Source organism: Drosophila novamexicana, unplaced genomic scaffold (genome assembly GCF_003285875.2).
Source record: "Drosophila novamexicana strain 15010-1031.04,08,12 unplaced genomic scaffold, DnovRS2.1 tig00000387-arrow-pilon, whole genome shotgun sequence".
Taxonomy (NCBI): Eukaryota; Metazoa; Arthropoda; class Insecta; order Diptera; family Drosophilidae; genus Drosophila; species Drosophila novamexicana.
Window position 1 is genome coordinate 2,518,612 of NW_020824800.1, and position 12,443 is coordinate 2,531,054.

Sequence of the window (12,443 nt, forward strand, 5' to 3'; positions counted from 1 at the left end):
TTTTATCAGCCATGCAAGCAGCTGCTGGCCTGTTGTATAACTGTTGTGTTCGGCGTCATCGAGCGGACTAAAACCGTAAAAGTTAATCACGGTCGGTCGCTGGGCGCGCAGAGTTGGAAGTCATGGAACGCGTCTGGCTGACGCCGGCGCCAGCTGAGGCTGACGCTGAAGCTGAGAGTGTGAATCTGGCGGCTGATTGAAACAACAGCAACAGCAGCAACAGCAGCGGCGGCTGCGACACCGGCAGCGGCAGTGGCAGCGGCAGCAGCGAGTGCCTGCACTTGACACGCCACGCCACGCTGTGGTGGGCTGGGTTGGGTTGGTAGCTGGAAGGGTGCTGAGGGGGCTGCTGGCTGTGCTAGCTTATCGCAGCACGCAAATTCAACGACTATTCCAATTGTTGCGATTCCGATTTCCCAGCCAAGATTGGAAGAAATCAAGTTGGGCGTCGACGCCAACGGCGACGGCGACGTCAACGACGGCAGTGGCAGCGGCAGCGGCAGCAACAGCGGCAGCAACAGCGTAGTTAGCGCCAGCGAGAGGCTGCGAGAGCAAACAGAACAACTAAAACAAATGCTCGCACTCGTTGGCCTTAGTTGCGGTTACAGTTATTCAGCATGTGTGAACTGAGCGAGCGACCGCACCGAAACGAACCGTCTGTGCGCCACAAAGCACAGCGACTGACGAAAGAAAGCAGAAACAACGACAACGACAACGACAGCGACAGCGGGAACGACGCGCTCTGTCGTTCTCTGCTTTGATAAGCGTCTGACACCCACCACCACCAGTGACTTGTGCGAGCGAGACGGCTAGCTGGAGTATGCATTCCAGTTGGAATCACAGCTGGAAGTCTGTGTGGGCCACCACCATTGCTGCATAGGCGCGCTCACTCGCACTCACGCATCGAGTTCGTTGACAGCTGCTGCCCGTCCTGGTCGCACACGTTGGACAGCCTGTTGATTTTTTGGGCTACGCCCAGTTTCCAGAACGTCATGCTTAATCTGGATTTGGTATTGCCCTGGTGCTTGTTGTTGGTATTTTTAGTGCGCATACCGCTTTGATTCGTTCAAATCAATGCGCCACTCACGGGCCAAGGGTGTGGGAATAGCCGCGTGCAGCGTGCGGGAACGGGGCCGGGGCGGTTTTGCGATGGGGTTTGTTTGGGTCGCCTTTGGTTTTCCGTTGGGCTGGTCCTCCATGGCCATCATGATTGCCACACAATGTGCTGTAATCGCCGTTGTCTTTCGCTTCTGCGTTCCATTTTCTAATTTCAAGTGCTTTCCGGCACCTCACTCAAGTGCCCTCATTCACAATTCATTCACCCCCTCTACCGCTCACCAACCCAATAACTTTGCGACTTTGACTTGCCACTTGGCAATCCCTTACAGCTCAACAGTCCAATTCAAGCGTAGTTGCCAGCAAATCGATCGCCAGTGCTTTGAATTGTTAAAAGCCAAAGAGCCAATGGCAGCTGCCTGTCAGAGCAAATAGAGTGAGGCAAGGAAAAGCCAACTGAAGAAGAAAATCATTTGGATTTGGCAAACATCGAAGCAAGCTGTTTTCTTTTTATAATTGCCGAAGCATTTTCATGTAATATTCCTATGTATTTATGCTTGAAAATCAATTATTATCATAATTAAATTTAAAGAGCGCTCAATTATAATAGAATCAATGAGTGGCTGTAATAGGGGCTGGGAAATCGAATTAAACTCAATTCCTTTTACTTTTATTGTAATTATTTAGCATCATATGCTGTACAATCGTTTTTCCAGTTAAAATGATCGTATTAGTAGTATATTTTCTTAAGAAGTCAGAAAAGGAAAGCAAGATATTTATAGAGAGAAAGATAAGGCGAGAAAGATGCTGACTCGAGTCTTATGCACTAAGGCTGCAAGCCGGTTTTGAACCAAACCGGTTCGAACCTAGACTAAAAATAAAATCTAGCTCTTAATTTCCGTATGCAAATATTTACATAATGCAATATTTTCAGTAGAACGGACAGTTATAAATTAAAAAATATATAAGTATTTCATACGAATTATCAAAGTATATGAAAACCAACTTTACGAACCGAATCCCAAGGCAGCGAGTGGGTTTGAACCGTGAACCAAAATGAATGTTTTAAGGTCGCAAAAGTGTATTTAAGCACAGTCATTCAAGTTGTAAGCTTTCGTCTTGATCTTTTTTTGATAATCTGCGTCGAAGGTAAAGAAGCCTATATAGAGTTGATAGAGTTGCCAGACTATTAAAAATTGTCGTAGTCTGTTCACAAATTGAAAGCGGGTATATTCGTTTCGTGTACTGTTCAGCTAGATGTCCGAATGAATGCAACTATTCTCGACGCTATTGTGGCTAAAGTTATACAAAATGTAGAAATATATCCATTTCAAATTATTTTAACTCACTTTCAAAGCTGAAACTATTACATTTTCCAAAGGGACCCCCTCCAAAAATCCACTTGCTCTTGCTGAAAGTCATTAATTTATAGCTTTAGGAATACCATGCTAACAATAATGATTTTATTTATAAGCAAAACTGAGTAAAGCTGTTACAGAGTATTAATTTGCTTAATATTTTAAAGAATCCTTAAATTTTGATAAAATTTTGTTAAGAAATGTCGCCAAATTAATTTGAGCCAACGCATTTAAAGTGAATCGCGTCAGTCTGTTGCATGTCAGCCAGATTTGAGATTGTCTAATTGAGTCTTCAGCGACTGGGTAGTCGATGCAATGGGCTGCTGTGACTCGGATGACGGAGCACGGCTCGAAGAGCCACTTGCTGGGACACAGAGCAGTCGCAGGCTAAATTTAGTGTGTAATTCTTGAAATCGTTGCCATGTGTTGCAGATGGCGCCCGATCCCAGCTGACACAAATATGTAATACAGTATGTTGTTTGTGGCTTCAAGCGGAAGAGCCGGCTCTGGGATCAGCGAAAAATCTGTGACGCAAAGTTGGCGGGAACGGGTGCTCATAACACTTATTTATATGCATGTTGAAATGGGAGCATTAGCCCGCTGTGTTTGTAAATATTTGTCATAATTTGGGAGGGGACCCAGCCAAACACATGCTCACGATGCCCAGCTTTGCCCAACTCTGGCCCCCAAACTCACAGACGTCTCGAGGTCTTCTACATTTTTGGGGAGCGTTTTTTATTTTATTAAGTGTTGCTTCGTCGGGCTTTTAATGTCGCAATTAAATGCATGAGTTTTTAAAAATTAGATGCTTGTCAAAATTTATTATTTATGATGCTCGAAAAGCTTCTCGTCTGTGCATAAAGCTGTTCAGAGACTAGAGCAAGACGTGCATCTATTTTCCCTACCATTTCCCTACAAATCTCTGACTTTCTTGCGGTCTGCCCTTTGCATTTGTTCCCACATTAAATGCGGCATCACAAGTGAACTAATTTGTGGAATGTTAAGAAACTTAAGAATCTGAAACTTTTCGTCGATTTCGCTTCTCTTTTTTTAAAAACTGTCATATACTATTCCATATGCTATACTTTAAAGACAATGAAGTTGCCGGGCAATAAAAACCTACGCGAAATCCGAACTTAGGCATATTTTTCTTTAAATCCAAAATAAAAGTAAAGTAAGGGAGATGGTTCTATTATGCCTAAGCTAACAATAGGCAGAAATAAATAGTCTATTGTCTATCTCAGATATTAAATTGAGCATGCAGTTTGTAAGAGACGTACTGTCTATACGGATGTCACATACGGATCAAGTTAACATTAAATATCGGAATAGTATATAGTTAGAATAGTTCACCTATCGCAGTTGTAGTTCCGTCAATTAAGTCACGATGATATCCACCTTTGCCTCGCGCTTTTCCAAGATATTTGTTAATGAAAGACGGGCCAAGTATTCCGACTCTTTCTTTTTACAAAGGAAACTGGGATTGTTATATTTATATCCAACTATGGGACATTATTTAAAATTTCATGTATTATATCTATATATATAAAAATACTTTTATGACTTTATGTCTCCTTGAACTGTTCTATTGTAAACCAGTTCAAAAATGTTCAATTCTTTCAGATTGCATACAAGTTACAATTTTAATATTTCAATCTTTTGAGTCATTATTTATCATTGATATTATCATGCATAGCATTATTGAAAATATCTGAACGCAGGTTGGGACAGTATATTATTGTGGTCTAAGAAAATATATTGGATCTGATCGAGTTATCTAAGTTCACAGATAGTAGAAATTGTAAGATAATACCAAGAGTGCAGCTTGAACAGCTGATTATAGCCAACTTATGACAAGCTTATGCGATTGTCAATGATATAGGGGATCCATTGCTCAGCAATTATTCGCAACAAGATGACGCAACGCGGCAATAAAGTAGCTGTAGAGAATATATATTACGCATACGCCACGTTATCAGCACGAAATCTGTATCCTTCACGGTGTAGATATTTCACTTAAGGAATAATGTAATGTGAGGTCGCATATGAAGCCATCTCAAGAAATGCCTTCCATTGGCTGGGCTCAGTGCATTTATGTAGGTGAACAGAAACGGTTCGATTGTGAGTTGTAAAGACTCAAATGAAGTTTTACAACTGCAGTAAAATATATTTTTGACATGAATTTTCAATCAGAATTTTAATAGCCCTTAATAATAACATGGCTATCAGTTATCAGGGCACACAATCGGTTATCAAAGCAATTTTCGGTGCCAGAGAAACCTCAACCACAGCAAGTAAGTATGCATGCCCGACTAGGCAATACCCTATTTCCAGCGTCTTGTTTCTTTCTATATATATATATATATATATACACTCGCTTTCTACCGAGTTTCTCCATTGCTTAGCCTCACAGTATAAGTGTGCTCTTGGATAACTTCGGTGTGAATGGTCCGATCTTTATGAAATTTTCTGGGAACTAATATGGCATCCAAATATGTGTAAGTTTAAAAGTTCAAGACTATATCTCCCTAAAGATGGTGGTGGGATTCTGAATCTTTAAGTACTCTACAAGAAGTTTCGCCCTAAATCAGCTCCGAGATATGCTGATCAAACCCAATATAAAAATCAATACTTATCGATTTCATTGGAGCGGAATGAGATATCGATCATTTGAAACATAGTAGGTCCTAGAAAGACAAACAAACGGACGCGGCCAGATCGATTCTGCTATTAGTACTATATATACATATATAGACTTTATAGAGTTGGGGAAGCTCCCCCCGCTTGTTAAATACACTTGCACAAAATCATAATAGCCATTTTGTGTCTTTTGTTTCCAGGGTATAAAGAACCACGGGCCACTAAAGCAGAGCGACTCAGCGGATCGTCGGATCGTCGGATCGGCAATCAGCAAAACGTTGTACTGATTGCCCCGTGTCCGTATCCGTCTCTAGGCGTGCATTGGGTATCGGGTATCGGGCATGATGAGGTGTTGTTGCTGGTGCTGGTGCTGGTTGCGTGTATTACCTCTGTGTGGTGGCAATATTCCACCACCGAAGCTATAAATAAATTATTTATAGCTCTGACTCCAGTTGGACGCGGCATTGCTGTTGTTGTTGATTTAGTGCCTCTTTATAGATCGATAGATGTGTGTGTGACTGTTCGTGTGTGGATCTGGATTCATAAACGGGACGCTTACTTGATGATAGAGACCTATTACGCCTCCAACTTCCACCTTAACTGCAGTTAGCTGCGGTTCGGCTGAGTTCGGCGGGTCGAGCCTCCTGTTGTTGTCCATACTGGTGGTGCGTGGTGTTTGTGCCCTTATCTAATCGACGGCAATGGTGGGCCACAGATCGATTGCGGGCTGACTGGGCTGACTCTGTGCGGCTGATAGGCCCATATAGAACGCCCAGAGGCGGCAGATTGAAATAAAACTCCGGTTTTATAGCCACCACAAAAACCCCGGCCGTATGGGGGTGCCCTCTAGCTCCACACTCGCTGCCATAGCCATGCCACGTAATTATTTATGGCCCGATTTACACAAACAGCAATTTGTATTGTAATTATTGACTATTTTCGATTTCCCGGCTTCACACTGGAAGCTACGAGCGTGAAAGTCGCTGATCAACAGCTCTACGAAGAGTCGTGACTCCTTTCACGCGAAAATATTGTGAGACATAGTTTATATACTTAAATCTTAAACTTTGGTCTAAATCTCTGCGAAATCGTATTATTTAAGAAATGTGATCAAACCCGAAATCCGCAAAATATTGTGAAATATTCGTGAACTATCTCAATACAAACCGTGAATCCTTTCACATGAAATTCACAAATTATTGTGAAACATACGTGAATCATTTGGATCAACTCTAAACTTTGTTGAGACTATATCCCACAATGTTCAGGTATATGTATTTACATCTAATAAAATACATACGACAATCATTTATATCATAATATAGACGGCAATCAGAAAGGGCAACTGCCCTGAAGCTTTGTTGATTGATATTTGTATAATTTACGACATGTAACTGCGGCAAATGTCTGTAAACAAGTCTGGATGCCTATATATCTGACGTTGCGATGGCGACATAAAGTCTACGAATTTCGAGCCGGGTTACCTTCTCTCCACATTTATTGATAAGTTATAATTATTTTTATGGTCGGGCTTGTTTGCTGCCACCACCTTTACCAGGAGATAAAAGACCAGATATACGAGTACTCGTCCATTATTTAACCAGCGGATTAATCAGAGAACTTGACGAGAGCGACCCGACTACTTACTGCATGGTAAATATTTGTATAATATGGAAAATATAGACGAATATCTAGTTGCTTCGCTGAGGCTGCGAAATAGATATATCTATTTTATATAGATAGCCCAGTTTAGCATTATTCCCTTTCCGGAAACCCAAAATTTAAAAGAGAAGCCTTTATTTCAAATCAAATCTTTCATAGAGGATGCCGCTTAGCAGCGCACATCCTGGAAGAACCACTTATTCTTGCCCTCCTTGTACAGCGACTCGAACCTTACGCGGGACTGAAACCGACACATCTTGCGCAGAGCGGGATCCATCAGATCCCTGGCCACCAGCTGCTCGAAGCTGACATCCTTCGCCGTGTAGCGTGTGGGCATCAGATGTGTGTATTTCAGTCTCTTCAGAAAGGTCTTGACCTTGGATCTCTTCTTCAAACAGTTCTTGCCCATCATCCTGGTCAACTTGCGCGTGCATCCGTCGATGCCCGCGACGAGCGCATAACCCAAGGGTTTATTCTCCGGCTTGCTCCGGCTCCGGCCAGCGTAACGTCCAGTGAGAACTATGACGATCTTGCCCTGTTTGTAAATCTTCTTTATTTTCATCGCAAAGGTTTGCTGAGCAGAAAATATTTTGGAATACACTGTTTGAACCCCTTAATTTACATAAGGAAATGGCAGTAAGCACAAAAGTTACTCAACAATAAATGCTCCAAAGCTCCTTATTGGTAACAAATGTGGCCTACTATATCTAACAGTTTATTCGGTGCGTAGGCTGTCAGTGAAAATGCGGAATCTATATATATGTAAGTCAACTTGAGTGAGCTAACAAGCGTGAACTGTTGAGAATTAGCGGGAAATTAAACCTTTTTACAATTCAATTGTCTTCCACTTTTCGCAAAATCCACATATTCCCGGGTGAAAATGGTTTAGGTATAAGTGAAAGTTCAATTTTCGATCTTCAACTGATATTTGCAGAGAATTATGGGAAAATACGTGTATTTTCCAATTTTTTTTCTGTGTTTTCCATCCGATCGACTTTAAAAAAATATATAACTAAATTCGTGAGGATCAAAACTTGAAGAAAAATCTTAATCTTATATTAATATATATATATATAAATATATTTCTTTTAACTAAGCTGGTTTATGAATTGGTTTACCATTGAAATTAAATAAAAATGCAGGCCAAAAGTCTACAATATTGATTTACGCCAACGCGTATTTCTTTTTGGCAATTCGTAGCTTGTTTTTTAGCCATTTTGTCAAACAAGCATGATTTTGATTGAAATACAAGCGTGTTAGTTGCAGAATGTATTTATAAGGTGCACATTGTTTTTCTAACCGCACAATTTGCCGACGCAGTGAGAGATTTAACAAAAATAAAAACGCCAAGCGACTGGAACAACAAAAACACACAACTACAGAAGCAAAAACAAATGTTGTCCAAAAGCTAATTACCGAACAAACGAATTCGATTGAATCGATTGATTTTCCACTGGGCAACCAGATAAGAGCAACCATTGCGCCGATTAAGATTTGTTATCTGTGAAAACAGAGGCGCAATCGCAGACCCTACCATGCGCAGTGCCCGCAGTGCTGTGATTGGGTCGCCCCAGCGCCAAGTGGGAGGAGCTCTGCGCTTCGTCTCACCTCGCATTGGTGGGGCATCGAACCCGTCGACCCGCTGCCCCCGTGTGCCGAACACACCAGGCCCTGATTCACGTGTGTGTGTGTGCCTGAGCTAAAGCAGAGCAGCCATATCCGAAAAATTCCAGTGCCAGTGCCATGTTCGGGGCGGAGCCAGCGAATTGTTTAAATCAAGGTAAAACAAATACAAAACGAACAAAAATATTTGCACGCTACACACGCATACATATATCTATACACACACACATATATAAAGGCAATGTGTATGTGTGTGTTATTTAGTTAACGAACAAGGGCAACTTTCGTAATACATTTTGGCCGCTGTCTCGTTTTAAATAATTGAGTACCTGATTTAAATGTCAACATTGCGCTGCACTTTTTCAGTAAATAAATAAATGGAATACAATCAAAAGAAGTTTTATATATGCATACAAATACATGTGTATATGTATAATGAAGGAACATTGGAAACACATTTGTTATTGTACTTAAGTGATTATTTCAACTATTGTTTACCGACATAAGTCCCCAATACAATGATAATGTTTATGGGGAATCATTTCTAGATAAGCCAAGCAACTGGAATCTACAAAAAGAAATGAAATAGTTTTTTAATTGTGCATTTTTTAGCTAGCTTGAAAAGTCTCTTCGAAAGATTGTTAACTCGCATTGAATGTGTTTTATATTTCAATCTTAAAGCTGTATCATACATATCATAGCATATCATATCAATACATATCTCCCGAATTGTTCAACATTTTCTCCGTACTTATCCGTTTTCTTATGTTTCCTTCAAGCTTAACATGTACTTAAACAAAATATGATACCCGCACACTAATTCTAAAGGTTGTTAATATGAATAGAAGGAATCATCAACAAATTTAATTTATATATATGTATATCATCAATCATTTAATTTAGATATATATATATTCGAAATCTTGGAATTGTCTAGTAAACTCTGCTTGATTTGGAACATTCGTTAGACAACTTCCTGCTCAATATAAAAAAAACAGACATTATCTCGTCAGTCGGTTTTCGCATTCTTGATCAGAGCACAGTTCTCAGTTGAAGCTAATTAGTTAGAGGCAGCTCCCCATTTGTTAATTTGCAGCTATATTTAGAACCAGTTGGGCATAGCGCATAATTGTCCAATGCAGATACAACAACAACAACGACTGCGATGATGGTAATCTATGTAATTAAGCAGTTCCATTGTCAAAAGTGTCAGTCGGTTAGTTGAAAAGTCGCCAGTTGCAGTGGAAGCTCTAGATCCCACGCCCACAGCAGCCGCCCCCGTTGGGGCCAATCATTAGGGACACGGACAGAGAGAAATTCACACCCATACATGGGTGCAGAGATCTCAAGCTGTGAGCGGCGGCTCATCATGCAATTAAACGAGCCACAGGCAGAACCCAAAGACCCGCACAAATGCGGCTGATGATGTCATATGATAGGTCCGTAATACATATAAGTATATAAAAGTTCATTTGTACTCAAATGTATTTGCAAGCACTGTTAGATGATCGAATGATTCCGAGACAATGTCGCCCAAAGTAGAATCCATTCCATGTACTCTCATTAATTTATCCCAGCCAGCCAGCCAACCAGCCAACCAGCCAGCAGGCGAGCCGAAGCGAACGGCCATTTCCAGCTTCAGCTATCGGTAGACAGCATCGAGTCGAGTCAAGTCGAGCTGTGTTGCTGTAATGTATCTCATGGATACATTTGTATCTGTATCTGTGGCTGTATCTGTTGCAGCGCCTCGCTTGGAATCTAGACAGTGTGGCCAATTTAGCCTGCTTTGGCAAATCAATTAAATTCAATTAATCCCCCAACACTGTTAATGGAGCCTAATGAAAAGGGTGACATGGCCATATCGCGCCCACAGCGTATCCAACGGATACATTGCGTTCCGGACCGGACCGAGCCGTTGCTGTGCCTCTTTGGAGTCTTCGCAATTGATAGAGTGCAAAAAAAATCGCATGTCTGAAACGATTTGTGGTTTTTACACTGCCAAACCAAAAGCAGCCAAGTCGAGTTGTGAACTTGTTTGTATTTTTTCAGTCTTGATTTTGTATCTGCAACCGGACGGTGTTGTATCTTTAGCTCTATGCAAGAATATTGCGGACTTTTTAAAGAACGAAGAATGTTTGCGTTTCTTTGGATATCCCGCAATAATATGTATCTGATAGATACTTTGCTTCCTAAGATACTTCTGGTCAAGAATTGAAATTCTGTGCTTTTTCCAGGATTCATTTTGTATCTGCAACCAGCCAACATTGTACTTTAGCTTTATCCGAAAATGTTGTTAATATTTGTTGTTTCAATATTTTTAAGTTTTCTTTAGATATTCCTCAAGAATATCTAAAGGATACTCAGAACTCAAACATACTTCAATGCTAAATAATTGTAAATAGTTATTTTATCTTATAAATTTCTTGGAGTCTATTTTTTCAGTGTATTTTCCGCTTGCTGCTTCCCACAATTCCAACTTTAACCGCATTTTTAATTGTAAAAATATCTTCTCCTTCTCTGGTTTTGATTCACTGCAAAAATATTTCTCACGCTTCGAAGTTTGACATTTTCGAACTTTTGCATGATTTCAAATTTTTAATTGTTCTTAACTGTTTTATTTTTTCAAGCATTTTATCGTATTTCCGAGCAAACAGTAATATCTCGATGCCAATTGAGAGCACAATACACAACTTGCGGAGTCATTCGGAGCGGCAGAGGGTATCATAATTTGAGACAAATAATGTGACGCACTGACAGATGCATTTCAGACTGAATGAAGTATATCTATCTGATCAGAATAAAGTATATTTGTTTTTACAATTGTTATTTAAAACGATTCGAATTAAACCTAGTTATAGTGGGGCTTAGGTCTATTAGACCTTATTTAAAAGTATTCTTGCCTTGGAGAAATTTATATATATTTATAGTATATATAGCATACATTCGGTTTCCCGCAACAGGTATATCACATTTAAGCTTCGTTTACTTGGATGTGTTAAACTTCCACATCTTCCAGTGAATATTCACGGTGGATCGGGAAAATCACAATTTGTACACTTTAGGAAATGTGTAAGAATCCGATGTATACAATTTAAAGAAAAACACCATGCCCGGGTAAAACGGTTAATATTCTGCGAGCGTTATAAGCTCTTCTATGAAGAAAGGGTAATACGAGGTATAATATAATATACAATATATATTAAAGATATATTTTATAGTTTTTGAATATATATATATATTCAGATATTTCATATTTTTTTGTTTTGTTTTGAAAGTATGTACAACAATATTTCTGATCAACTGATGGCTATTAAGATCTTAAAAAGAATACGTTCTTTTATTGGATTTTTATTACATTGTCGTTAAGCATTTCGCTCTCCAATTTCCACAGCGAAAATTCACTTGCTCGGCATTGAAACCGTTTAATGTAAATATAAATCGGCTAATCTGAAAATTGGCCACAACATAAACGACATATGACGCTGTTCCGAAGAACGGAAAAGGGTTCTCGGCTTGAAAACAATTTTGAAAATCATGAATAAATTTTGCGGTTAAATTGTTGCATAAATATTGTGTGCGGGGGGCGGCGAGGCAGGCGCACGTGCGCCCAAAAGCCAAATGCCCACAACATACGGAAGCCCTATAATTATGGGATAATGTTCGATCAGCCAACACACAATTGGGTCGATGGCTGGGTAGGCGTATATTAGCGATGGGATCAAAGGGTAAGTCTCGATTTCAGCGGCGGCTCAACAAAAGGAACAATCAGCGCCGCAAGCAGCATTTCAGCTACATATGTATGCAAACAGAGCCGATTGATGCCGCATCCTGGAAAGCAAGCCATGCCGCGAGTCCTGGCTACTGCCCCGCCCGCTGCCTCTGCTGCTGCTGCTGCTGGGCACCCTTTTGTAATCGCTTCGCTTACGCCTCAGTTCACATGTGACAAAATAATAACAATGCCTGGGCCAGGGTAGGCAAGGGTAGAGGGTTGGCTGCGGGGGCAATGAGGCACGCAACCGCGCCACACTCTCATTCTGCGTGCCACAACTGTGACTGAAGACAATGCGGGCTAATGGACGACCAAATGCAACAAATTGAGCAGCA

General features: G+C 40.6%; 1 pseudogene; it reads right to left on the reverse strand.

Annotated features, from left to right (window-relative positions):
• Positions 1–6,843: 6,843 nt before the first annotated feature.
• Positions 6,844–7,357, reverse strand: LOC115759703 (annotated as a pseudogene).
• Positions 7,358–12,443: the final 5,086 nt, after the last annotated feature.